Source organism: Bombina bombina, chromosome 6 (assembly GCF_027579735.1).
Source record: "Bombina bombina isolate aBomBom1 chromosome 6, aBomBom1.pri, whole genome shotgun sequence".
In the NCBI taxonomy this organism is placed as follows: Eukaryota; Metazoa; Chordata; class Amphibia; order Anura; family Bombinatoridae; genus Bombina; species Bombina bombina.
Window position 1 is genome coordinate 2,603,605 of NC_069504.1, and position 25,363 is coordinate 2,628,967.

The window sequence follows — 25,363 nt, forward strand, 5'->3', positions numbered from 1 at the left end:
ATTCAGACCATGAGTAACAATGCTATAATGTGGTCTTGAGTAGTGACTCTCTCAGTTATTATAGTGATGAATGACTGTCTCAAAGCCTAAGTAACCACTCCAGAGTCTAAGTAACATTACCTATACTAATACCTGAGTAGTAATACCTCTCCCAGAGACTGAGTAACAATATCTCTCCTAATGCCTGAGCAACAATGCCTCTCCCAGAGACTGAGTAACAATATCTCTTCTAATGCCTGAGTAACAATGCCTCTCCCAGAGACTAAGTATATGGGAATATACTGGTGAGAGACATGGGAATATACTGGTGAGAGACATGGGAATATACTGGTGAGAGACATGGGAATATACTGGTGAGAGACATGGGAATATACTGGTGAGAGACATGGGAATATACTGGTGAGAGACATGGGAATATACTGGTGAGAGACATGGGAATATACTGGTGAGAGACATGAGAATATACTGGTGAGAGACATGGGAATATACTGGTGAGAGACATGGGAATATACTGGTGAGAGACATGGGAATATACTGGTGAGAGACATGGGAATATACTGGTGAGAGACATGGGAATATACTGGTGAGAGACATGGGAATATACTGGTGAGAGACATGGGAATATACTGGTGAGAGAGATGGGAATATACTGGTGAGAGAGATGGGAATATACTGGTGAGAGAGATGGGAATATACTGGTGAGAGGGATGGGAATATACTGGTGAGAGGGATGGGAATATACTGGTGAGAGGGATGGGAATATACTGGTGAGAGGGATAGGAATATACTGGTGAGAGGGATGGGAATATACTGGTGAGAGGGATGGGAATATACTGGTGAGAGGGATGGGAATATACTGGTGAGAGACATGGGAATATACTGGTGAGAGACATGGGAATATACTGGTGAGAGACATGGGAATATACTTGTACACGGAATAGGAATATACTGGTGAGCGGAATGGGAATATACTGGTGAGTGAGATAAGAATATACTGGTAAACGGGATGGGTATATACTGGTGAGCGGGATGGGAACATACTGGTGAGAGGGATGGGAATATACTGGTGAGAGGGATGGGAATATACTGGTGAGAGACATGGGAATATACTGGTGAGAGACATGGGAATATACTGGTGAGAGACATGGGAATATACTGGTGAGAGACATGAGAATATACTGGTGAGAGACATGGGAATATACTGGTGAGAGACATGGGAATATACTGGTGAGAGACATGGGAATATACTGGTGAAAGAGATGGGAATATACTGGTGAGAGAGATAGGAATATACTGGTGAGAGAGATGGGAATATACTGGTGAGAGAGATGGGAATATACTGGTGAGAGGGATGGGAATATACTGGTGAGAGGGATGGGAATATACTGGTGAGAGGGATGGGAATATACTGGTGAGAGGGATGGGAATATACTGGTGAGAGGGATGGGAATATACTGGTGAGAGGGATGGGAATATACTGGTGAGAGGGATGGGAATATACTGGTGAGAGGGATGGGAATATACTGGTGAGAGGGATGGGAATATACTGGTGAGAGACATGGGAATATACTGGTGAGAGACATGGGAATATACTGGTGAGAGACATGGGAATATACTGGTGAGAGACATGGGAATATACTGGTGAGAGACATGGGAATATACTGGTGAGAGAGATGGGAATATACTGGTGAGAGAGATGGGAATATACTGGTGAGAGAGATGGGAATATACTGGTGAGAGGGATGGGAATATACTGGTGAGAGGGATGGGAATATACTGGTGAGAGAGATGGGAATATACTGGTGAGAGAGATGGGAATATACTGGTGAGAGAGATGGGAATATACTGGTGAGAGAGATGGGAATATACTGGTGAGAGAGATGGGAATATACTGGTGAGAGACATGGGAATATACTGGTGAGAGACATGGGAATATACTGGTGAGAGGCATGGGAATATACTGGTGAGAGACATGGGAATATACTGGTGAGAGACATGGGAATATACTGGTGAGAGACATGGGAATATACTGGTGAAAGACATGGGAATATACTGGTGAGAGACATGGGAATATACTTGTACACGGAATAGGGAATATACTGGCGAGTGAGATAAGAATATACTGGTAAACGGGATGGGTATATACTGGTGAGCGGGGTGGGAACATACTGGTGAGAGGGATGGGAATATACTGGTGAGAGGGATGGGAACATACTGGTGAGCGGGATGGGAACATACTGGTGAGCGGGATGGGAACATACTGGTGAGCGGGATGGGAACATACTGGTGAGCGGGATAGGAACATACTGGTGAGCGGGATGGGAATATACTGGTGAGATGGTGAATTGGTATATGACCAGAGCACCTACCCTGACGGAGGCTAGGATACAATATGTCAAATAATAATGTGGATGTATAAATCTTCTTAAAAGTGTAGCAAATTTATTACATATCACTTAAAATATTACAAGATTAACCAAATCTAAAACGCATGGATCCATGCACACATTTAAAACAATAATATCTATGTACAGATCAATGACAATTCTGATGTTACTAATTCAGATCCTTCTGCAAAAGATTCTGAACTTCTATGCACGTGGTAAAAAAAGGCCTCGATTAAGAGGCTATGACGGATGCAAATTGATTAGGACAAGTGTGTTTCTCCTTGGTTAAGCTCAGCAATGAACCCCTCCTATTGTGTCCCTGATATGCACTCACTGTGTAGTTTTTATAGTGACATCCTTATAGTGTCCAGATTGTACATTTCTTGTAGTGAAAAAAATATAAAGTGCAACTGTATCCAGTGAAGAAAAAATATATAAAAAATAAATTCAAAAGGTAGTGATATAAAAACTGTGCAAGAAAAAAGTATTGGAAAAAATAGAAAAATTTTAAACCATAATGCAAAAAAAAAAAAAACACAGCCTGTGTTTAAAAATGTGAAATAATGCGAAAAATAGGGAATTGAGTTCAATTCCTTATTTGTAAAGTCTTAGTGGTGAGAATCTGCAGTCCTACTGCTGAGAGCTCATTTGGGTATCCAGATTCCCTGAAGGCTGTGAGGGTCTTTAGTGAATCCTTCTGTGAAAAATAATTAAAATAGTGTAGATCGTTTTGTGTAATGTGTAATAGAGTAAGGCTCACCAGTTAATAGTCAGTCAACGCGTTTCAGCCTCTCACAGGCCTTTCTCAAGACTGAATAACTGTATGTTCCTGGTGGCCTTATATACAGACATCTCTTCGTCCCAATTAGTAAATTTAATAAAAATTGGAGAGGAGGCAACTATGAAAGGAAACTACTGACGGCAGAGTCCAAATGGATTTTCCACTTAGATTGCTTGAACCCTAAAGGCCTAAATAACAAATAGGATCTGTCTCATCTCCTTAATCTAGATATATAGATTATACATACTTCTCTTCTCTTATATCCACTCACTCTTCAAACCCTAAAAGACTATTCTCCATCTTCAACTCTCTCCTCTACCCACCTGCACCACCCCCCTCATCTGCATTCAGTGCTCAAGACCTTACTGACTATTTTTTCAATAAAACACTTGCCATCCGAAGAAACATCCCAACACAAACCTGCAATCTCCCAACTTCACTCCTAGTCACCCCCTCTGCCACTCTCTGCACCCTCCTCCCAACTACTTAGAGCAAAGTGGCTTCCCTTTTGTCTTCCTCTAACCTCACTACCTGCCAACTTGACCCTATTCCTTCACATCTAATTCCCCCTCTGTCTCCCACCCTCACTCCTTACTCACATATTCAACCTATCCCTTTCTACCGGCTCATTCCCTGCCGCCTTCAAACATGCAAAGGTCACCCCCATCCTCGAAAAAACCCTCCCTTGACCCTAACTCCCCTGCAAACTACCGCCCTATATCACTGCTCCCGCTAGCTTCAAAATTACTTGAAAAACTAGTTTTCAATCGCCTACCCCAATTCCTGTCCTCCAACTTATTGCTCGACCCCCTGCAATCTAGCTTCCGTCCCCAGCACTCAACTGAGACTGCCCTCACCAAGGTTACAATCTCCTTTCTGCTAAAAACAAAGGCTACTACTCTATATACTCATCTTACTGGACCTCTCTGCTGCTTTTGACACTGTTGACTGTTACGGTTGCCTCCAGGCTGGCTGGAAGTTGGACCGTAGAAAAGGATGCTCCTAGCGCTCACCAAAGGAGCAGCAGCACCGTAGACACTATAATTACTGCGTAGCCACCATAAGTAATGCAGAGACTATGAACCACCGCTGCTGGGCTGGTATCTCGCCGTCTGCTCTGCGCCCTGGACCTACGACCAGGCTCCAGTAGGTGAACCTCTTCCTTCTGTAGCAATCCCTGTAGCTAAGGGAGTATGAAAAACATAGCAATCCCTGAAGTGATATAAGCTGTATCCTACAAACATGAGTCAAAGCTGCAAGTTAGAGGGTCAAAAATAGGTCTGATGTGCTGGAGCACACAGCCTCCTTTTTATTGAGGTTACATGCAAACAGGACACTCTCAGGGGGAGGCATAAAATCCCCCATCACACATTTGATATTAGATAGAGAGACACTCCCTTTGACAGGCCACAACATTACTTCAGCAGATAACATTACACACAATAAAACAATGCAGTCCACCTTATCAATACTAGTCTGATTAGACAATGGGAAAGTTGATCACTAAACCTAATTAGAGCTAATCCCAGCAGACTTGTATTTAGAATAGGTTTCTTGAAGCTGAACAAAATTTAACTCTTAATGGCACACAATGAAACTGAACCAAGTGGGAGAAAGCCAGGGACAAGTCATTTCACAGGTCTGGGGACATAGTCTTAAAGGGGCATTGTTCACCAAAGTCACAATATGTCCCCAGACGGTTCTTAAAGGGCCATACACACCCAATAAAAGTTAATAGGTTTTCAGGGGCACAATCTTCCAGGGGCCATAGTCATGTGGAAGGAGGCTGGCAAATAGGCTTCTCCAAAATCCAGGGAAGCAGGGCAATTTTCCATTTAAAGGGCCAGTTACAAATAGCAGTTTGTAACATTGACCATCCCCTTCTCCTACAGACTCTCAGCTCTCTTGGGGTCTGTGACACTGCTCTCTCCTGGATTCACTCTTATCTCTCTAACAGATCCTTCTCTGTCTCTTCTGCTGGTGACTCCTCCTCTCTTTTGCCTCTGTCTGTTGGAGTACCTCAAGGCTCTGTCCTGGGTCCTCTACTCTTCTCTTTTTACACTTCTTCACTGGGTAAACTTATCAACAGCTATGGCTTCAGCTATCATCTCTATGCTGACGATACCCAGATCTACCATTCCACCCTGGCACTCTCTCTCCCTCTGTCAATTCTCACATCAGAGACTGCTTATCTGGCATTTCCTCCTGGATGGCTTCTCACCACCTGTAACAATCAACTCACTTGTAATTGTAACAACCAAGATAACATGTAAAATTGAGGATGTGTTACAAGAGTTGAGGATGACAGTACACTATATGCTTTTAGTGAACTGTATAACACTTGTTGTTAATTTTGCCGGACAGCTAGCTCCCAGTAACTGGAGTGTCTATTAGTGGGAGTTGACTTTGGCAGGTATTCGTAGCAATGGATATACAGAGATAAACAGTACTGCAGAGGTTAATTATATACCAGGGTTAAATGCAAGCAGCTTCAGTTTACAAACAGTAATGCAGAGGTTAATTGTATTTCAAGATGCAGTTAGTAGAGAGAGTTCACGGTTAAATGCAAGCAGCTTCACTATACAAATCTTACACTTGTAGTATGTTTAAGGGTACTTCAGAAGAGAGTTGCACAGTGTGTTTATGAAAGTTTATACAGCACCTGTCCTGAAGTCGCTGAATGAGATTTCCACTTTAAGCAAACAGCAGCTGCTGTGAGTGCGATGAGTGCAGCACAGAGATCCGGTCCCAATGAGCTTGGTGAGCAGTGTGAACGCTGTGGTCCCTGTGTTTCCTGTTTGCTGAGTGGCGTGTCACGCCAGGTTGTTAGGAATACTCACAATCAGACCCTGGATGGCGGAGGTGTGGAGTGAAGTCCTGCTGCAGATAGGTAATGTCAGCTCCGGCTGAAATAGAGGTATGCTGATAGAAAAGGAAATAAATACACAGTTTAAATCCTGTTATGCTGTAGAAAAGGTAAGGACTGGAACTGTAGCTATTACACTTCAATAAACCAGCAAAGGACCATGGGAGGAAGCAGGTTTATATTGGGTTCAGGTAGGAAGTTAACAAGATGTAAAGGTGGTATATAGTATTTGCTTGACACATTTAAGGTGGAATAGGAGGATCATGACACATCCCCCCCCCCCAAAGATCCATCAAGAAGGGATCAGGGTGCGGGACGATCGGGATGGCGCCTATGAAAGAGAGACACCAGCTGGGGAGCCGAGAGGTTGGCTGCAGGCTCCCAAGAATCTTCAGAGGAATCAAATCCAGCCCAATGGACAAGGTACTGCAGTTGTCCATTGCATCGACGAGAGTCCAAAACGGAATGTACTTCATATTCAGGATCCGGCGTCGGGGACACCAGAGCAGGAAGAGGCAGAAGACGAGAGGTATCACAGGGTTTGATCAATGATATATGAAAAGTCGGGTGGATGCGGTAAGTAGCAGGGAGCTGTAAGGTAACAGTAAGTGGGTTGCGAATGGCTACAATTGGAAAAGGACCAACAAAGAGATTGTTAAACTTCCTGCATGGTGAGGGTATTCTAAGATTTTTTTGTGCTCAACCAAACCATGTCCCCAACCTTGTAATTAGGTTGTGGACGATGCCGTAAATCATAGTAGCGCTTTTGAGAAGCTTGTGCATGCTTGATATTGCTTTGGACCACATTGTATGTTAGTTTAATAGAATTGATGAGATCATTAACCTGAGGACAAGGAGTGTGAGAGGATGATAAGGGATGGAAACATGGATGGAGTCCTGAGTTGATATAGAAAGGTGAAAATCCGGTAGAAGAGTTAGTAGTATTATTGTATGCGAAATCCGCTTGAGGTATGAAGGAGACCCATGATTCGTGGGTGCTAGAGCAGAAGCATCTTAAGTACTGCTCTAGCCACTGGTTGGTCCTCTCACAGAGACCATTTGACTGAGGGTGGTATGAGGTGGTGAGATGTTGCTGAATGGAAAGAGAGGAACAGAGAAATTTCCAAAACTTTGAGGTGAACTGCGAGCCTCTGTCACTCAAAACAGATGTAGGTAATCCGTGAAGGCGCACAACCTCTTTGATAAACAGCTCGGCGGTTTGTTGTGCTGTAGGGAGAGAGTCAGTTGGTATGAAATGAGCCATACCAGAAAATAGATCCACTACGACAAATATGACAGTCTTTCCTTGGGATTTAGGGAGGTCAACGATAAAGTCCATAGAGAGGCTTTTCCATGGGCAATCTGGAATGGGTAGATTTTGTAATAGGCCACTATGCAATTGGTGTGAAGGCTTAGAGGTCTGACAGGTGGGGCAGGACTTGATATAGGCTTTTACTGAGTGTTTCATGGAGGGCCACCAAAAATGTCTTTGTAGGAGATCCAGTGTTTTTTGTACACCTAAGTGTCCAGCCAGTGTAGAATCATGTGTGAGTTGTAAAGCCTTGTCACGGAGAGAGGGAGGTATATAAAACTTAGAGTTGTTACATAGGATACCATTGTCATCTTTAGATAAAGTGTAGGAACTTGTAGTGGGGTCCAATTGTTGTTGGGTTTTGAGCTCTGAAAAATCCTTGGACATGAAACCAATGAAGGATGTTTTAGGGATTATAGTTGTGTAGGAAGGATCAGAGTGGGGCTTATGGTCCTTGCGTGAGAGAGCGTCAGCTTTACCGTTTTTTGAACCGAGGCGGTAGCTTATGGTAAAATTGAACCGGGAGAAGTAGAGGCTCCAACGAAGTTGGCGAGCAGAGAGAGTGCGATTGGTTTGGAGGTATTGGAGATTTTTGTGATCGGTGAGAATAGTTATAGGGTGTTCTGCCCCCTCCAGTAAGTGTCTCCACTGATCAAAGGATGACTTGATGGCTAATAACTCTTTTTCCCCTGTGGGGTAATTCAACTCAGCGGGTGTTAAAAGTCTGGAGAAATAACAAACAGGATGGATCTGTTTGTCAGGAGAGGACCTTTGAGAAAGAACTGAACCGATGGCATATTCGGAAGCGTCAACTTCTAATATGAACTGAGCTTTGCTGTTTGGTAATTGAAGAATAGGTGATGACACAAACAGGGAATTGAGGTCATTGAAGGCTTTTTGAGACTGGGGGGTCCAGAGGAAAGGTTTTGTCGTCTTAGTGAGATTTGTTAACGGCTTAGTGATAGCTGCGAAATTATGGATAAAGCGCCTGTAAAAGTTTGCAAAGCCTAAGAAGCGTTGTACTTCTTTGATAGTGGTTGGTGTAGGCCAAGATGTGATGGCTTTGATTTTATTGTCTTCCATCATAATGGTACTTTGACTGATACGGTAACCTAGGAATGAGACCTCTGTAACATGAAAGAGACATTTCTCTAATTTTACGTAAAGACTATGTGACCTTAGTCTGGACAACACTTGCCTGACATGTATGACATGTTCTGAAAGGGAAGAAGAATAGATTAGAACATCGTCAAGATAGACCACCAGAAAAGTGTCTAAGATGTCCCTAAAAATATCGTTGATAAAATTCTGGAATGTCGCCGGGGCGTTGCACAGACCGAATGGCATAACAGTATATTCAAAAAGACCATACCTAGTCCTAAATGCTGTCAGCCACTCGTCCCCGGACCTTATTCTAATAAGGTTGTATGCGCCCCTAAGGTCTAGTTTAGTAAATATAGTAGCGCCACTCAACCTCTCAACCAATTCTGGGATTAGAGGTAGCGGGTACCTGTTCTTTATCGTGCGTTTATTTAATCCACGATAATCTATAATAGGGCGCAAGGACCCGTCCTTGTTTTTTACAAAAAAGATGCCGGCACCGGCAGGGGAAGTGGAGGGACGGATGAAACCTTTCTTTAAATTATCGGTTATGTAGTTTTTTAAATGTTGTAACTCAGGTCTGGACAGGGGATAGATATGGCCGTAGGGAATGGTGGCTCCAGGTAACAGGTCAATGGGGCAATCGTAGGACCTGTGTGGAGGTAATGACTCGGCCTCTTTCTGATCGAAGACATCAGAGAAATCTGAATACTGAGGAGGAATAGAAGGAGCAGAGGTAGAGAGTAAATGAGCAGTTGGAAAACAGGTCTTAGAGCAGTAAGAAGAGGGAAAGGATAGAGTAAGTGTGTCCCAATGCACCGAGGGTTGGTGTAACTGTAACCAGGTAATTCCCAGAACTATAGGATAGAGAGGGGATGATATGATTTCAAAGGTAATGGTCTCAGAATGACCAGAGGCAGTAGTAACCAGTAAGGGAATAGTCTGTTGCATGACAGGACCAGATGGTAGATGTGAACCGTCAATAACTTTGAGAGGCAGAGGTGTGCTTTTGAAAGAAGAAGGTATTTTATTAACAGTGACTAAACTCAAATCAATAAAGTTGGCACATGCTCCGGTATCTATGATGGCTTCACACTTTATCCTGTGTTGTTCCCACTGCAAGGATAAGGGTAATGTTAGATAGGCAGTGGCAATATTTTTTGTGTTTAGGCAATGGTTGAAAGGGTGTACCTTACCTATCTTCTGTTTGAATAGTAGTGGACACTCCTTAACAACATGGTCTGCTGATGCGCAATACATGCACAAATTTAATGTACGGCGTCTCAATTTCTCTTGTGGAGAGAGGGGTCCACGTAGAAAACTAATGTCCATAGGTTGCTCAGGTGATGAAGTAGATGGCGTCTGTAAAACCCTGCGCTGAGGGGGGTTAGAGGGGCTTTTTTCTTGCCTCCTCTCCCTAAGTCTACGGTCAATAGTAGTGGTAAGGATGTACAGTTCTTCCAGGCGGTCTGGAATACCTACTCTGGCGAGTTCATCCTTAATGTCTTCGGATAAATCAAGGCGATACTGGTTTTTCAGAGAAACCTCATTCCAGAGGGAATCTCTGGCCCATATCCTAAATCGAGTGATATACTCTTCAACTGGGGCTTTAAGCTGTTTTAAACCTCTGAGTTTGCCCTCAGCTGTAATCTGGCGGTAGGGATCATCATAAAGAGAGGAGAGGGCTTTAAGGAAGCAGTCCAGGGAATTCAGTATTGGGTCTTGTGACTCATAGAGTCAGCCCAGACCCTTGGCTCTCCCCTAAGGTATGATAGGATGGTTAGTGCTTTGGCCCTGTCAGTGGGGTAGGTCCTAGGGCGTAAATCGAAAAGCAATAAGCATGCATTACGAAATTGACGAAAAGTGGAGTGGTCCCCTGAGAACTTTTCGGGGTATGAAACCTGGGGTTCAGCATGATGGTCATTTCCAGAATTTCTATCTGATAGCACTTCCCTTAAGCAGGCTTTAAGGCTTTGATTTTCCACCTGCAAATCCCTGAAAGCCTGGGTTAGGTTATCCAGCCTTTGATTTAGGCTGTGTAGCTGGGGAGTGACGTCAGTGGGCTCCATGGCTACTATATAAGGCTGGTTTATTATGTAACAATCAACTCACTTGTAATTGTAACTACCAAGATATTGTGTAAAATTGAGGATGTGTTACAAGAGTTGAGGATGACAGTACACTATATGCTTTTAGTGAACTGTATAACACTTGTTGTTAATTTTGCCGGACAGCTAGCTCCCAGTAACTGGAGTGTCTATTAGTGGGAGTTGACTTCGGCAGGTATTCGTAGCAATGGATAAACAGAGATAAACAGTACTGCAGAGGTTAATTATATATCAGGATGCAGTTAGTAGAGAGAGACCAGGGTTAAATGCAAGCAGCTTCAGTCTACAAACAGTAGTGCAGAGGTTAATTATATTTCAGGATGCAGTTAGTAGAGAGAGTTCACGGTTAAATGCAAGCAGCTTCACTATACAAATCTTACACTTGTAGTATGTTTAAGGGTACTTCAGAAGAGAGTTGCACAGTGTGTTTATGAAAGTTTATACAGCACCTGTCCTGAAGTCGCTGAATGAGATTTCCACTTTAAGCAAACTGCAGCTGCTGTGAGTGCGATGTGTGCAGCACAGAGATCCGGTCCCAATGAGCTTGGTGAGCAGTGTGAACGCTGTGGTCCCTGTGTTTCCTGTTTGCTGAGTGGCGTGTCACGCCAGGTTGTTAGGAATACTCACAAGCAGACCCTGGATGGGGGAGGTGTGGAGTGAAGTCCTGCTGCAGTTATGTAATGTCAGCTCCGGCTGAAATAGAGGTATGCTGATAGAAAAGGAAATAAATACACAGTTTAAATCCTGTTATGCTGTAGAAAAGGTAAGGACTGGAACTGTAGCTATTACACTTCAATAAACCAGCAAAGGACCATGGGAGGAAGCAGGTTTATATTGGGTTCAGGTAGGAAGTTAACAAGATGTAAAGGTGGTATATAGTATTTGCTTGACACATTTAAGGTGGAATAGGAGGATCATGACACCACCTAAGTATAAACATGTCCAAGACCGAACTACTTCTAATTCCCCCCTCTAACTCTACTCCAGTTTCTAATTTTTCCAACACTGTTGGCGGCACCACTATCTCCCCATAACCCCAAGTCTGCTGCCTTGGAGTCACGCTTGACTCAAATCTGTCCTTCATTTCCCACATCCAATTGCTCTCTTCATCCTGCCATAACCACCTACGCAATATCTCCAAAATGTGTCCGTTTCTAAGTGCTGAAACTACTAAACAGCTAATACACTCCCTGGTAATTTCCCGACTTGACTACTGTAACAACTTACTAACTGGCCTCCCTCTCTCCCACCTCTCTCCCTTCCAATCCATCCTTAATGCATCTGCCAGACTAATCCACCTCTCTCGACGCTCTGTTTCTGCTGCACCTCTCTGTGAGTCCCTTCACTGGCTCCCCATTTACAACAGAGTTAAATTCAAAATTCTCACCCTGACCTTCAAAGCCCTCACCAATGCTGCCCCACCCTACCTGTCCTCACTTATCAACAAATACACTCCTGCCCGCCCCCTAAGATCCAACAATGACCTGCTTCTTGCGTCCTCTACCATCACCTCCTCTCATGCTAGACTACAGGACTTCTCTCGTGCGGCACCAACCCTCTGGAACGCACTTCCTTGTGCTGTCAGACTTTCCCCTAACCTCTCCTCCTTTAAACGTTCCCTAAAGACCTTTCTGTTCAGGGAAGCTTATCACCCGACTTATTAACAAACTAACTTAACTAACAGTTGCCCTCTATCTCCTCACTAATATCATTCTCACCTTTGCAGTCCCCACCTCCTGTTTCCCATCCTACCCATCTAGATTTTGTCTTATCATATTGTTTCTCCATTGTACTGTTATCCTTGTACCCATGGGCAGTGCTGCGGAATCTGTTGGATCTTTATAAATAAAGAATAATAATAATAATAATAATAATATATAAACATAGTAGGGAGAACTGTATTCCATATATCTGCCACATTATTTAGACAGTAGTACAATAGGGAGTAGCATATCACATACCACATATGTACATGTTTAACCCTACTAGTTCCCATGTAGGTATTCGAATTTTCTAAGAAATAAAAATAAAAATATCGACAGTTGAAGAAGGTTACTCCACTAAAGGAACACACTTTGCCTACTCTCCCCTCGATCGAGTAGAAGAATAATAAAGAATAAGAATCCCTAATCCATCACAAAGTCACTATTTAAGAAATGTCCTCTACAAAGGTCATATGTCTACAAACTAAGACATCAAACATATCACAGAATGTGCAATATTCTGCTATTCAAATATGGAAAGCAAACTTCAAACTAGGTTTGGTGAAAATATATCACACACCAACTATCCCAATACCTTGGGCGGAAATGTAATCACAACATACAATGTTTGACCAAAGTCAATAGGTTGATCTTAAAATGTTTGTTCCAGCCTGAGATAGATCTTCAAACATCTACTCCAACCCAATCACCTCTCCTGCCTCATTTATCTTAGAAACTCGTTCACTTTAGATTATACACACATATATATATACAATCTAAATGGAAGTTTATGTATAATAGAAAAAGAGAGCCTGAGATATAACTAGATATTACTGCACAAGGACATAAGTTAAAAAGCAGACTCTTATAAATAATACTATGGAATATGTCTATACGGTTTAAACAGACATGCAGGGTAACTTTAGTTAATTCATATTGATTCCTATACCTCCTCTGAATCATAGACACTCCATATAAGGAATTCAACTACCTAGAGATCACATCTAAAAAGAAGAAATATAATTAAACAGATAAAGATATATGTAGAAAAGTATGTATACAAAAGAGATGTTTATACATATCTGACATACATTTAGGTTCACTTACTAAATAAGTTGGCCCCACATATATATTGGACCCCCCCCATTTTTCTTCCTTTTTTCTAGATGAATTATAGATTAAAAACCCCTGTCTGATTTAACCAAACAGATTGTATGTATATAAGTACATAGATCCCTATCTAATCATTCTCCTTGATGAAATATTTGTATATAGAACACAGAACCACCACTGTAAATATAGAAGGAAATAGAATTATAGACAATTAAATCTGTCTGTTAATGTATGTAAGCAAAAATGTATCAAATATATTTAGAATCCTGGAGTTACACATGGAATAATATGAGTCCCAAATTCACTAAAACTAACTGCTAAATGCCGCTGGTCTGAATTGACAACAGAGATAATGACAATAGACACAACGTCATATCCAATAAGATTAGACTATAAGTACACACCCACTGAAGTCACTCTAAATACAGCTGTAAGCTGCCAGCTGATACTAGGTGTGACGTCACATCCAATAGGATAAGCTGAAAATCAGCAATGTAATATGTTTTAAAAACATAGTTCTGATTGACACAGGGACAGATAAAATGTCCCATATAATTAGGAGTAAATCCCTTAAGGAAGATAAAATTATAAATAAAAATAAAGAGACAATATGAAAATGGACAGGATGTGACATCACTACCAATGGGAGGTTAGAACTATTGGAGGGAAATGAAAATACAAATACATAACAGATACTATAAAGGTATTAATAATATCAGTTGGTTACTAATACACTACATTATTTTAAACTTTTAATATTGTATATAATCTAGTGATTTTTTTGCATTTGGAAACTGGATGCAATGGGAAATGGAACTTCCGCATTGTAACCTTGGAGCCCAAAACAAACTAATTGGGACTAAGAGATGTCTGTATATAAGGCCACCAGGAACATACAGTTATTCAGTCTTGAGAAAGGCCTGTGAGAGGCTGAAACGCGTTGACTGACTTAACTGGTGAGCCTTACTCTATTACACATTATACAAAACGATCTACACTATTTTAATTATTTTTCACAGAAGGATTCACTAAAGACCCTCACAGCCTTCAGGGAATCTGGATACCCAAATGAGCTCTCAGCAGTAGGACTGCAGATTCTCACCACTAAGACTTTACAAATAAGGAATTGAACTCAATTCACTATTTTTCAAATTATTTCACATTTTTAAACACAGGCTGTGGTTTTTTTTTTTTGCATCATGGTTTAAAATTTTTCTATTTTTTCCAATACTTTTTTCTTGCACAGTTTTTATATCACTACCTTTTGAATTTATTTTTTATATATTTTTTATATATTTTTTCTTCACTGGATACAGTTGCACTTTATATTTTTTTCACTACAAGAAATGTACAATCTGGACACTATAAGGATGTCACTATAAAAACTACACAGTGAGTGCATATCAGGGACACAATAGGAGGGGTTCATTGCTGAGCTTAACCAAGGAGAAACACACTTGTCCTAATCAATTTGCATCCGTCATAGCCTCTTAATCGAGGCCTTTTTTTACCACGTGCATAGAAGTTCAGAATCTTTTGCAGAAGGATCTGAATTAGTAACATCAGAATTGTCATTGATCTGTACATAGATATTATTGTTTTAAATGTGTGCATGGATCCATGCGTTTTAGATTTGGTTAATCTTGTAATATTTTAAGTGATATGTAATAAATTTGCTACACTTTTAAGAAGATTTATACATCCACATTATTATTTGACATATTGTATCCTTTTTCAATTCTTTTTTATTAAGGTAAATAATATATAGACCAAAACAGAATTTAACATTATGATGATCAAAGTAATACGATATTATATTACATTCCATACATAACAATATTCTCAGTATATTTCACACATGCTCTGTATGAGAACAATATAAATACAATACCCATACCTTAATAAAAAAATTTCAAATATAAAACAAAAAAAGGAAAAAAAGGGAGAAACCCCCCCCCAAAAAAAATAAAGAAAAACCTTTTCCTTTCTCTTCTTTTTTTTTTTGGAGACACAGCTCCTAGTCAACCCATATACGAAAAATAGATAATTTGAATACAATATCCAAGACATGTATCTTGGTTTATAACACCAAGATTACTCTAAACCTTATAAATAGGACATTTAAGAAAGCAAAATAAATGGTTCACAGTACAGTAGTTCAAACAAAATAATTACTAGTGTCTGACCTTCATAACATCACTGGAGGTTTTTTTTTTTTTTCCTTTTTTTCCCCTCCCCCTTTCTTCCTCCTTCTTCTCCTTTTCTCTCCCTTAAATACTAACCAAACAACACAAAAAAAAAAAAAAAAAAAAACAACAACCCAACAAAAAAAACAAAAACAAAGATATATCTTTCTTTTCTTATCCCTCCTCCTCCACCTCCCAACATCACCATACGTAACCATCAACCTTAATATTTAATGTCTTCTCACTAACTACCTGCCCATTCCCCTTCTCTCCCCTTCCCTTTCTCTCCAGAATAATCCAAATCCTATCTCATATAGTAATCTCCCTGTAACCGGGTACCCATAGTGGTGGGAACAATCCTAATATAACCAATTCTAGGAAAGCTATCGTATTTAAGAAAGGCTGTAAGATACGCCTTTGAACCTGAAGCGGATAAGATATAATTAGCGGAAGCCAATCCATAAGGAAAACTCTGATTCTACTATCCGTCAAGGATTTAGTGTGAAAGGATTCAAATAAAATTTGAAACTGAATTTCTTTAAAAAACTCTGAAACCCTGGGGGCTATATGGTCTTTCCAGCCCTTAACAATTAACTGTCTTGCAGTTAAGATAATAGTATTTAGTATTTTTATCACACGCTTAGGGCGCAAATCAGCATTGGTTAAAAAGAATATCTCCTCAGCAGCTATCGGAATCATATCTTTATAGTGTTTACTATACCAATATCTTATCTTTTGCCAGAATTGTTGAATCTTGGGACAAGACCAGAATATATGGAGAATATCAGCCTTATCCAAAGAGCACCGTGAACAGACATACTTTTGGGTGGGAAAAAATCTGGCCATCTTAGCAGGAGAGAGATAGTAATTGTTGACTAGTTTTAAATGCGTTTCTTTCCATGATATCGAGATTTGTAATTTTCCTAACTCTCGGAAGCTGTACTCTATCCTATTCTCGTCCAATTGTGGGAGGTATCTCTTCCAAAAAATATATAATTTATCCAAATTGAGATCCCCCTGCTTAGCCAGGAGAATATCATAAATTAAGGATATAGAGGAGCGACCCAAAGAGAATTGACGGATTATATTCTTAATATCCAGCCAATCCACAAACACCTCAGTGTTCCACTTTTGCGAAAATATATAATGACGTAGCTGAAAGTACGCGAATAAATTTGAATGAGGTAAATTAAACTTATAAAATAATAGTTCTGAGGAGATTAGCTGATTAGAGTCAAATAACTGATGAACATATATCAGACCTGCCTCCGCCCACAATCTAAACACCCTCTGGTTTAAACCCGCAATAAATTCGGGATTACCTGTTATCGGGAGGAATTCAGAGAATAATGGAGATATTTTTAATACTCTGCATATTTTATGCCAGGCTATAATAACGTTTTTAAAAGAGATCAATTTATTAAGATTCGAAGGCAATTTTTTTACCGGACAGTGAAGAATAGCTTTTAGAGAGAAGGGAGGAATCAAAAAAGTTTCCAGTTCTACTGAGACAAATTTGTCTAACCCTGTAATCCAATCACAGGCCAATTTGACTAGACAGGACCAATTATATAACCTAAAGTCTGGGAGGGCAAGCCCTGCCTGAGAACGTTTCTGCATTAACTTGTTCAAACTAATCCTAGGCTTTTTATTACCCCATATAAATTTAGATTGCCAAGATTGTACATCTCTAATATCTTTATTAGTCATTAGTAACGGCAGATTCTGAAGAAGATATAAAACTCTGGGGAAAATAAAAGTTTTAATCAAATTAACTCTTGCAGATAATGATATTGGCAAAGAGGACCAGTTTTCTAGGTCATGTTTAATTTTCGACAAGACTGGGGGAAAATTTAGTTTGTACCAATTTGCTGGATTTCTGTGAAGGATAATCCCTAAATACCGAAAGGACTCAACTACTTTGAAAGGATGCTCTCCCCAATAGTAGCCGTTCTTATGTATCCAGAGGAGTTCACTCTTATCAAAATTAATTTTGTATCCTGAGAAGGAGGAGAATGCCTTAAATAATTGTAACACTATAGGAATATAATGTTTAGCCTTATCCAAGAATATTAACAGATCATCGGCGTACAAAAGCGTTTTTAGTCTGGTGTGACCCAGTGGGATTCCCGGTAACCTATCCCGTAACAGAATGGCAAATGGCTCCAATGCCAAGTTAAAAAGCAGGGGGGATAGAGGGCATCCTTGCCTAGTTCCTCTTTTGAGTGATATGTATGGGGAAGGGAAGCCGTTGATGCAGAGATAGGAAATCGGATTTTTATATAAATTTTTAACAAATTCAAGAAACTGATTCCTAAACCCGAAATGCTCAAGAGCCGTAAACAGGTAATTCCAATTCACTGCATCAAAGGCTTTCTCAGCGTCTACTGTCAAAACAGCAGCTTCCCTGATCTTCTTAAATTCCTCCTTTTCAGGATCTAAATTCCAAGCATAGTCCAGAAAAGTGGTAACTTTATGGATATTCTTAAGGGAGTTCCTGCCCTTCATAAATCCAGTTTGATCAGGATGTACGATCCCATCTAATGATTTAGCCAGTCTTGTCGAAACAATAGCCGTCAGCAATTTGTAATCGGCATTGAGTACAGATATGGGTCTATATGACCCAGGATCCTCCGGATCCTTACCTTTCTTTAGAATCAGAGATATACGTGCAGCAGAAAAATAATTAGACATTGACTTACCAGAGGAAAAATAATAATTAAACAGATTAACTAATGATAACTTGATTTCTTCCTTTAATATTTTATAAAACTCTACCGGAATCGCGTCCGGTCCGGGAGATTTATTAATATTAGCTGATTGTATAGCCTCCAAAACTTCCTCCTCTGAAATAGGCCTATTAAGATCTAGCAGAATCTCTTCCGTAACACCCGGAAGTTTCAGACCGGTCCAAAAATTTGCTGCATTATCCAAGTTTACCTCACATTCTGAGTACAGCTTTTCGAATACCTTAAAGAAAACTTGACTAATATCCTCTATATTAGAATACTTCACATTATTAAATTTGATAGCCGAGATTAAATTCTTGTTTTTCCTAACTTTTACTATGCTAGCCAAAAATTTAGCAGAGTTCCCATAGTGGCCTCTAAATTGATAATTTAACTTTAATTCTTCTTCTTGGGACCTTTGTTTTAAATAAATGTCTCTTTCCCTTTTTAATTTACAATATCTGTCCCAGTTATCTTTTGTCTTATCATTATAAAATTTCCCGAGCGCATTTCTGACTTGGGCAGCTAATTGTAATTCCTGCTCCAGAGTTTTCTTCCTCCATGTAGCTAGATAAAGTTTAATTTCCCCCCTCAAGACAGCTTTTGCTGCTTCCCAAAAGACCTCTGGTTTACTAAATTGCCCGATATTAAAGGTAACATAATCCTTCCACTTTTGTTTTAACCAATTGCCAAACCTCGGGCTATCAGCCAGATACCGCGGAAAGAAGAAAGATGTATTAGGCATCTTAGAGGGGGAGCTAGCCGTCAATGTGAAAGAGATTACTGCATGGTCAGAAATAGTAATATCGTAGATATTAGCTTCTGATCTGCAAAGAGCTAGTGACTTAGAAATTAAAAAAAGATCAATTCTAGAGAGTGTCATATGGGATTTGGACTCACAGGTAAAACTACGTTGTTCTGGATTTTTAAATCTCCATATATCAATTAATCTTAGTTCGTGACAGAAAAGTTTAAAATATTTTGCCAATTTGGCGTTTTCACGTAAATTTTTTAACGATAATCTATCCAAAATAGGGCACAATGTCATATTAAAATCTCCCCCTAAAATTAAATTAGCTGCTGAAAATAAGAATAATTTGCTTCTAATGGAGTCCCAGAAAGCCGGGGAAAAAGTATTGGGGCCATATAGATTACATATAACAAAGTTACAATTATTAATCTGGATCTGTACAATCAAAAATCTACCCTCTGGATCAGCCTCCGTTTTTACAATATTATAAGCTAAGTTTTTATGTAACAATATTGCTACTCCTGATTTTCTTTTAACACCTGACGCTGCAAGGCATTCACCTACCCATTTACACCTCAATTTAGCGGCTTCAACCATATTAAGATGTGTTTCCTGTAGCATCACAAGATCAGGTTTAAATTTAGCAAGATATTTAATAATTAGCTTGCGTTTTCTAGGAGACGTGATGCCCCCTACATTCCAAGAAAGTATATTAATCTTGGAAGCCATCAATCCTTAACATAAAATAATAGATAATATTCCATAGCTTTTTGGGCTGTACATATAACCCTGGGCGGGAGGAGGGGGGAGAAGAAAGAGAAAGAAAAAAAAAAAAAAAGAAAAAAAGAAAAAAAAAAAAACATAATAAAAATATATTTTTTAAAAAAAAATCTGCCATCCTGTACCAACATAATGAACCTAAAAGGTATCTAAACTTAGAGTAGAAAACATTCAGTTCCAAAAAAGAATTTTTTCCCCTATTAAAAATATTAATAACCAGTGTATCCAGCCAGAATATAACTAAAACAATATAACCACTTAAATAATACATCAGTCTTATTCAAAGCAGATTTCCATTCTGGAAAAAAATTAATTCTCCTAAAATGCTATAGGGTACTGATGAACTCATGGGCCTCTTGGGGATTGTTCAAAACTCGCCTAACTCCATTCTCTTCCATTACCACCTTCGCAGGGTATACCACCCAGGCTTTAAACCCTTTATTAATAATTTTAGTACATAACGGAATCATTTGTTTCCTTTTTGTGGACGTTTCTATTGAGAAATCCTGAAACATTAACAACTTGTTGCCTTCAAATACACATTCCCCTATCTCTCTATATGCTTTTAATAGGTCTACCTTATCCTGATATCTAAGCAGTTTAAAAATGACCATTCTACTTCTATTGCCCACAGCTATACTTGTTCTACTATATCCAACTCTATGGGCTCTTTCAACTGCAAGGGGGAGTCGTTGTTCAGGGAAACCTAATGCCTTGGGGAGTAATAAGGAAGTTACTTTAATAAGGTCCTCATACTTGGGGGATTCGGGGAGTCCAATAATTCTAATGTTATTCCGTCTGGAGCGATCCTCTAGATCCTCCAGACGGCTTTGTAGGGATGAGATTTTAGCTTCATGGTCATGCGTTAGTTTATCTTGAATATTAACCTGGTCTTCCAAGTCAGAGATCCTATTTTCTGCCTCCCCTATTCTAGCGGCAAACTGCTTAACCTCGTTTGACAATGAATTAATGTCTATAGATATACTGCTAAGCTCTTTCTTGATTGTATCAAACTGAGGAGTAAATATGTTGGTTAGTTGCAATACTAAATTACCTGTATCTAAATGGGCCATACCCCCCTCCACAGAGGGGTCCAGTGAGGTGTCTGCACTCCTAACCTTTCTGTCCTTACTTTTTGGCGGCATTATAGGGGAACTCTGTTTCGCATGTATAACAAATCTTTCCATATACCCTGTGTTTACAAACAATATGTGTAGAGCTGCGAATGCAGCGGAGAAAAAAAAGGAAAAAAAAAAAAAACAAGAAAAGAAAAGAGAGGAAAAAAAATAGCGCGTGCAATAACCCTCAAAAACAAGCACAAATTAAACTCTGTGTGATTTCTGTCTATTCAGATCCAAAGAAAACTGAAGTCCCTTTAAGTGAAAGCAAACAAAAATGGATTCAGCTGTGAAGGTGTTTTTTTGTTTTTTTTTTTGTATTTTGTGGTTTTTAAATCTATGTATAAAAGATAGGTTAATAGTGATATTAGAGCCTGATGGCTTTAAAAATTATAATTATAGGTAGTGAACACCTATGTGATAGAATTAGTATAGTATACAGCTATCTATTAATACAGAGTAAGCCCCTTTCTCTAAGAAAATTTTACCATTAAATTTTAGCAGAAAAATGTATACTCTCTCCAGCTAGACACTGTTCTAGCCAAAGGGAGGGGTGAAGACCCCTAAGAGAATCTCTGCTATGGGAGAGAGAAAAAAAAAAAAAGCAAAAATAGAAAGAACAAGCAAACATCAGTTTACATTAGCCAACATTAAGCAGTCCTTTGATAAACATTAAATCTCTTCTTTTTTTTTTCTTCTTTCCCCCCTTCTTCCTTCCCCTCCTCTCCTTCTTCACTCCAACCTCTCCCCTTCTGTCACCTCTCTTCTTCTTCTTACTCTCAGCCTACAAATAAATCCACAACCGATGGGAAAAATAAGGTGGAGAATGGAGGGTCAGAGAATATCAAAGTCCTGCAGCAGGTATGCTGCACAAACGACCTCCAACTACCTCAGATGAGATCACATAGACTAAAGTTATCACCACTAGAACAAAAGTCAAGTATAATGCAGATTCTCCTTATATCTCAGGATTTACTTTCGTGCAATAAAAGGGGGGGGGGGGTGATAGGTATGACAAGTTCCATTATGCTGTAGTATCAAGGATCAGAATCTCCCACATTCATTGTTGGCAAGCACTTCTCCCCAATATTACCCAGCAACTCTGATGGAAGTAAGTCTAAGGTAGCAAGTGCAATATAGGTAGTTAGTGAGGGTTTCTTGTCGCTGGCTCACTTCAGGGCAAAGCCCCCTTGACAAAACAAAGCAAGTGTCTCAGCTTATATGCAGGTCTCGACCCCCAAAGGCATAGGATACATCAATGTAGGGGGAGTATATGCCCAAAGGCTCAGCAAGTCTTACCAGCTCCTATTAAACTTGGCAGTCCGCTTGCGAAGAACTGTACAGGGGTAAGTCGGCGTCTCCTCTCCTTCCAGTCAACCAGGTGTAACACTCTTCACCGCGAGGAGGGAGCGCTGCCTGCCGATCTCTCAACAGACAAACTGCCCCCTCCTACCAGCGGCTATTCCCAGTAATAAGTACGACTGTTTCACGGGGAAAGATCCAGCTTTCCCGCCTTTGACGCCCCTCGTCCCTCTCTGCACGGCTCCTCCAAGGTGATTGCGGTATCCACCGCCGGGCTTTACCGCCAGTACCAAGGCTTCCTCTGCACAGGCGTAGACGCCGCCTGTTAGCCTGCACCGGACCCCAGCGATTCTGGGTCACGCAGGCAAGTAAGTGCTGGGGGAGATTTTCTGGCTCCTATTCTCCGGAGCACCCGAGCTGTGCAGCAACAGCGTGTCCAACAGCTCCGCCCCCACCGGAAGACCCGCTCGACATATTGTATCCTAGCCTCCGTCAGGGTAGGTGCTCTGGTCATATACCAATTCACCTTAGATTTCCTCTTGACAGCTAGGTGTCAATTTATCCAGAGCATACAGGTTACTGTGTGCTAGGTTTTTACATAGAATATACTGGTGAGAGACATGGGAATATACTGGTAAGCAGGATGGGAATATACTGGTGAGCAGGGTGGGATTATACTGGTGAGCAGGATGGGAATATACTGGTGAGAGACATGGGAATATACTGGTGAGCAGGATGGGAATATACTGGTGAGCAGGATGGGAATATATTGGTGAGTGAGATGGGAATATACTGGTGAGCAGGATGGGAATATATTGGTGAGTGAGATGGGAATATACTGGTGAGAGAGATGGGAATATACTGGTGGGAGACATGGGAATATACTGGTGAGCAGGATGGGAATATATTGGTGAGCAGGATGGGAATATATTGGTGAGTGAGATGGGAATATACTGGTGAGCAGGATGGGAATATACTGGTGAGCAGGATGGGAATATACTGGTGAGCAGGATGAGAATATACTGGTGAGAGACATGGGAATATACTGGTGAGCAGGATGGGAATATACTGGTGAGCAGGATGTGAATATATTGGTGAGTGAGATGGGAATATACTGGTGAGCAGGATTGGAATATATTGGTGAGTGAGATGGGAATATACTGGTGAGAGACATGGGAATATACTGGTGGGAGACATGGGAATATACTGGTGAGCAGGATGGGAATATATTGGTGAGCAGGATGGGAATATATTGGTGAGCAGGATGGGAATATATTGGTGAGTGAGATGGGAATATACTGGTAGGATGGGAATATACTGGTGAATAGGATGGAAATATACTGGTGAATAGGATGGAAATATACTGGTGAATAGGATGGAAATATACTGGTGAGTAGGATGGGAATATACTGGTGAGCAGGATTGGAATATACTGGTGAGCAGGATGGGAATATACTGGTGAATAGGATGGAAATATACTGGTGAGTAGGATGGAAATATACCGGTGACCAGGATGGGAATATACTGGTGAGCGAGATTGGAATATACTGGTGAGGAGGATGAGAATATACTGGTGACCAGGATGGGAATATACTGGGAATATACTGGTGAGGGACATGGAAATATACTGGTGAGTAGGATGGGAATATACTGGTGAATAGGATGAAAATATACTGGTGAGTAGGATGGAAATATACTGGTGAGTAGGATGGAAATATACTGGTGACCAGGATGGGGATATACTGGGAATATACTGGTGAGGGACATGGAAATATACTGGTGACCAGGATGGGAATATACTGGGAATATACTGGTGAGGGACATGGGAATATACTGGTGAACAGGATGGGAATATACTGGTGAGCAGGATGGGAATATACTGGTGAGCAGGATGGGAATATACTGTTGAGCGAGATGGGAATATACTAGTGAGCAAAATGGGAATATACTGGTAAGAAAGATGGGAATATACTGGTGAGCAGGATGGGAATATACTGGTGAGTGAGATGGGAATATACTGGTGAGCGAGATGGGAATATACTGGTGAGCGAGATGGGAATATACTGGTGAGCGAGATGGGAATATACTGGTGAGCGAGATGGGAATATACTAGTGAGCAAAATGGGAATATATTGGTAAGCAAGATGGGAATATACTGTTGAGTGAGATGGGAATATACTGGTGAGTGAGATGGGAATATACTGGTGAGCGAGATGGGAATATACTGGTGAGCAAAATGGGAATATACTGGTAAGCAAGATGGGAATATACTGGTGAGCAGGATGGGAATATACTGGTGAGCTGGACAGAAATATACTGGTGAACGGGTTGGGAATATACTGGAGAGCGGGATGGAAATATACTGGTGAGTGAGGTGGGAATATACTGGTGAGCGAGGTGGGAATATAACAGTGAGAAAGATGGGAATATACTGGGGAGTGAGATAGGAATATATGGTTGAGTGAGATGGAAAAATACTAGTGAGCGAGATGGAAATATACTGGTGAGCGAGATGGGAATATACTGGTGAGCGAGATGGAAATATACTGGTGAGCAAGATGGGAATATACTGGTGAGCGAAATGGGAATATACTGGTGAGCGAGATGGAAATATACTGGTGAGCAAGATGGGAATATACTGGTGAGCGAGATGGAAATATACTGGTGAGCAAGATGGGAATATACTGGTGAGAGAGATAGGAATATACTGGTGAGTGAGATGGGAATATACTGGTGAGCGAAATGGAAATATACTGGTGAGCAAGATGGGAATATACTGGTGAGCGAGATGGAAATATACTGGTGAGCGAGATGGGAATATACTGGTGAGCGAGATGGGAATATACTGGTGAGCGAGATGGGAACATACTGGTGAGTGAGATGGGAACCTACTGGTGAGCGAGATGGAAATTATACTGCTGAGCAAGATGGAAATATAACAATATATCTGCTAGAGCTTCAGTAACAATTGCTTTACCAGAGCCTGAGTGTCAATACCCCTCCTATAGACTGAGTAATCATCACTCCTGGAGCATTAGTAGTGTCAGGATATCTGTGAGTGTTATAAAGTAATATATATATATATATATATATATATATATATATATATATATATATATATATATA

General features: G+C 40.5%; 1 protein-coding gene across 1 annotated transcript in view; it reads left to right on the forward strand.

Moving 5' to 3' along the window:
* CPT1B (carnitine palmitoyltransferase 1B) overlaps positions 1 to 25,363 on the forward strand; it is a gene marked incomplete at its 3' end in the record, with an annotated part of 634,626 nt that overhangs the window by 405,437 nt on the left and 203,826 nt on the right.